Source organism: Camelus bactrianus, chromosome 6 (genome assembly GCF_048773025.1).
Source record: "Camelus bactrianus isolate YW-2024 breed Bactrian camel chromosome 6, ASM4877302v1, whole genome shotgun sequence".
Taxonomy (NCBI): domain Eukaryota; kingdom Metazoa; phylum Chordata; class Mammalia; order Artiodactyla; family Camelidae; genus Camelus; species Camelus bactrianus.
This window is the reverse complement of record NC_133544.1, coordinates 338,074-342,522: the sequence shown is the minus strand read 5'-3', so window position 1 is coordinate 342,522 and position 4,449 is coordinate 338,074. Positions and strand designations below refer to the sequence as shown.

The 4,449-nt window shown below is 52.2% G+C and overlaps 1 long non-coding RNA gene across 1 annotated transcript; it reads right to left on the bottom strand.

Moving 5' to 3' along the window:
- Positions 1–1,498: 1,498 nt before the first annotated feature.
- Positions 1,499–3,670, bottom strand: LOC141578048 (uncharacterized). The gene is made up of 2 exons (XR_012507927.1): positions 2,892–3,670; positions 1,499–2,806 (listed from the first exon to the last, which is right to left on the bottom strand). It is a non-coding gene; the product is annotated as an uncharacterized LOC141578048 (long non-coding RNA).
- Between the last annotated feature and the right edge of the window lie 779 nt (positions 3,671–4,449).

Here is a 4,449-nt window from a genome sequence, read left to right as displayed (position 1 = left end):
GCCACATGTGACAGCCCAACCTGTCTGCAGACATTTCCAAGTGTCCTCTGGGGGACAGAATGACTCCAGCATGACACAAACATCAATTTCCAACTACACAACATTCCTCATGCTATTCTAGGGAAAGGCACTGCAGGAAACAGGACTCAGGACACTCTCGAGGATGAAATGCCTGGAAATACATTGGAAGGTGGAGGGCAGACTCGAGGATGCACAGAAGAATCATTTGTGTCATTTAACATCTGTAAATTTGACAATGAAAAAGAGTAGTTAGTGGATACATTTCAACTAAAGGTCCCATGAAAAAACATTTCTCCTGTGTCTGGTCCTACAACAAATGAGGGAAAAAGGACAGACAATTCAGACACCCTGAAAAAAAGCTCAAGTTCAGAAAGAAGATGTTTGCCTGGAATCATTATGGATGGGCTTCCAGGGAAGGTGATGGTCCAGTGGAGCATCCCCAGTGTCTGGGAGGAAACCCCCCATGGCTTCTCCTGCACCTGCTCTGAAACTGTCCCTCTTGTTTCCTCATGATCCTGGGTGACCCCTGGTGGCCTGAGCCCTCCCTGCAGGGCTGGTTTCATCTGGGCCACCCTGACCTCCCCTCACTCACTCTCCCTCATGTGAGAGTGACACATGGCTGTGCCCTCAGAGACCCCAGAGCTGTGCTGCAGGGAAACCTCATCTCCAATATGTCTGTGGAGATGGAGGTGCCTTTTAAGAGACATAGACCGTACACCCAAAGCAAGTGAGTTACCCAGTCCTTTCCCTGGGGGTGTGACAGATCCCCCATTAACCACTGTGTGTGATGGAGGGGGTCCCAGAAACAGAGTAGGTGCGGGGGAGAGTCTTCAATACTCTTTGACCAACTCCTACACCAGCACCCGTGACAGGACACCTGGGGACTGGAAACACAAAGACACAATCACTTCACAGCACCATCCACATAGGTCAGTGTTCCTCAGACCCAGGAGGTGCTCACAGCTGAGACGAGCCATCCAGAGGTGGATTGACCAGAAGGAGTCCGTGTCCCTTTGGATTAAGCCTTCTGCTCTCAGAGAATCACGCCAGTGAAGATAAGAACCCTGACTCGAAGCTCACAAAGACCCTCTAACCATTCATCACTCAGGCTCCTTGAGATGCTTTTCTCCACGAGGTCTGGGCCTGCGGGATTCTGGGTCCATCTTTGCATGTCCCAGTTTTATCAAGAAACCTGCTGAGTCAGGTTAGTGAGACTCCTCACCCTGGAAATCTGATCGCCCTCAATATTTGATCCAATTCCCCTAACCTATGATCTTCAGGGAACATCTGCTCACCCTGACCTCCTGTATCAAGAATCCTCTGGAGACAGTCTGCCCAGAATCCCCCTGACCTAGAAGCCTCCTCACAGTGGTTTTCCACCCAGTCTATGTCACCATCTTCTCGGCCATAAATCTCCATTTTACCGTCTGTGTTTGTAATTGAGACAGGTTTCCAAGGCTGACACAAATACCCAAAGTGAGATGTGAATTTGTTTATTTGAAGAAAATTTATATTGAAGCTTTATTTCAAGCTCAATGCCCCCATCAGTATAACTCATGCCTGGATGGGGCTTATCTGTCACAGATAATTTCTGCTAAGTCCCTCACAGCACTTTGTGCTCAGGGACGCTGCACTGCACTTCAGGACAACACATGGACCAGCTCAAACAGGCAAAGTGTCTCCTTCTACCACAAAGAGGGAAAAATGTGGCACTAACTGGACCTGAAAGGAGACTCATTTACGTGATGGGAGTTGAAACAAGAGGGCAGAGCATCACCCTGACCGACCTCAGGGGGGAATGTTAGTGTGTTGGGCGATTCAAAGTGCTGACCACATTGCAATTGTCCATGAGGTGTTTAAATACAACAGCAGTTTTCATATTGGGCTGCAAATTAATTTTATCCCATATTTGAACTGTAGATCCCGTACCCCGTGAGTAATGAGGATCCCTGCACATGCTGTCCGGGGCACCCTGGCATTAGCGTCTGTAAAACGCATCCTGCACAATGCAAACCCTTGTGCCCTTTGACAGGAAGATGGAGGGTGTGCAGCCTCCTCCCCTGGGAGCAAAGACGAAGACGAATAACAGTTTACATGTGTAGTACAAGTGCCTGGGCCTTCTCAGAACATTCAACAGTTCTGAGACATCCAGATTCACCTGGAAATTTATGTTAAAACCTAGCATCCTTTGGACCTTTTTGAGAAGAAAATAAAATATATCCTGAGTACAATATTATTGTTGGAATCAAATGAGTCAAAAGAATGAAAAATTAGTGTCCAGCAGGGGGTCTCTGGTAGAGCAGATGAGCAGGAAAAGGAAACCAGGAATTCTAACCGCAAACCCCTCCCGGCCCCTCTGCACCTGCTCTGGGGCTCAGCCCTGCCCTTGGTGGGTCCTGAGCACCCCCCGGGGTTCCTGGGCTCCCCAGGCGGGGAGGTTTGTGTCTGGGCGCACCCTGACTTCCCCTCACTGTGTCTCTGGCACAGTAATACATGGCCGTGTCCTCAGGGGTCACAGAGCTCAGCTGCAGGGAGAACTGGTTCTTGGACGTGTCCCTGGAGATGGAGGTGCGGCTCTTGAGGGATGGGCTGTAGTAAGTGCTGCCACTATAAGCTATGGCTCCCATCCACTCCAGCCCCTTCCCTGGGGGCTGGCGGATCCAGCTCCAGTATTAATAGCTGGTTGTGATGGAGCCACCAGAGACAGTGCAGGTGAGGGAGAGCGTCTGCGAGGGCTTCACCAGGCCTGGGCCCGACTCCTGCAGCTGCACCTGGGACAGGACACCTGGGGACATGGAGAATCAGTCATCGTGAGTCACCTCCACCACTTCCATCCCCACAGACCCGTGCCTGGCACCTGAGACACTCACCTTGGGGACCTGCCACCAGGCACAGGAGAAGACCCAACAGTCTCATCTTCCCCTGGACCACAGCCCTGCCTTCCCCAGAGACCTCAGCCCCGTGTGAGGACAGAGCTGTGAGCTCCCACCTCCCAAGCGTGGATTTTACCCTCGAGCTTGAAGGGGAATTTGCATGTGGAGGGGCCCTGTCTTCATAAATAGGGAAGGGCTGAGTTAGTCTCCCCTGTTTCTTTGAGAACCGCTGTGAGTGTCACTTCTCTTGGCTTATGTGGCTTGTGCATCAGGGAGGGGAGGGGACCTGTCCATGGGACCCCTTGGACACCAGTCAAAGGGCAGCCCCTCCCTCTGGGACAAGAGCTGCTCTCCTTCAAGCCCATCTTCCCTCCCGCCCTTCCTTTCCTGGCCCAGTGCTCCTCATCCACTCAGAACCTGTTCCTTTTCCCCAGAACTGAGCCCAGGACAGATCCCCCTGTGTTTCCCTGGACCCTCCTCTGCGTGTCTTCGTCATTGGACGTGTGAGTGTCGCATGGTCAGCTTGCAGTTTTCATGTGAGATAGAGGCCCGCATTCTGCTCCACCCTTCCTGTGCTGTGGGAGTAGAAAAGCTGTCTTGTGAGGTGGGCCCTCAGGAACCCCATTGTGTCAAACCCATGAAGCCGCATTTCGTTCATCACACCCAGCCCCTCTCAGTTCACACCCTCAACGTTCTAGACGTTGTCCATGGGCCTCATGGTCTATTCACGCTCCTGTGGGGACCCACAGAGACAGGGGGGGTTATACACAAAATGAGACAAGATGCAGAACCTTGAGAGGGAGACCCTCATCGGAGCACAGTCAGAAACAACAGGCAGCAGGAAGAGGGGGAAGCAGGTGCTGACAAGCCAGAGCTTCAGGGCTTTCCCCAAGGACCCCGCCTCTGCAGACAGAGGTGGGGAGGTGGGGGACGGATGCCTCGCTCAGACGGCGCATGCCCGTTATTTAGGGAAGAGGACAGACACGCTGGGTTCAAAACCAACTCTTCCCTAAGACACAAGTGCATCTCAAAATGAGAAGCTCTGATCAACTTCTGCCTGTTCCCTGGCTCTACATTCAGCCTGGACCTCACTTCTGCTTTTAATCCCCCAGGTTCACCACTGATTCAGCACGTCTGGAACGGGATTCCTACTAGATGGTCTAGGAGCAGTGATACCAACCCTAATCACACAGGCTTCAAGCCCCTTGGCTACTCCCATCCCAGCCCCCTTCCACTCCCTCCTGTCAAATGTACAGACTTGCACTCAGCCTCCCAAGTGCCCATCCTGCCTCATTCTCCGCCTAACTTTACCTCTGTTATGAACCCTGCATGGACATTGGGGGATCAGCAGGCTGTGAAACACACCTGACGTCCCAGGGTCAATGTTTGATGCGGGGATGGTCACCTGTCTATAAACTGTTCGCCACAAAGTCATGTAGACGTCATGTTCGTCAACAGGTTCGAGCTCAGGAGACTCTTCTGGGAGTCTGTCTAGTGGGCACAGAATCACCCAGTTCTCACAGGTGAGCTGAGATGCCGTGAGAGGTCCTGGTAA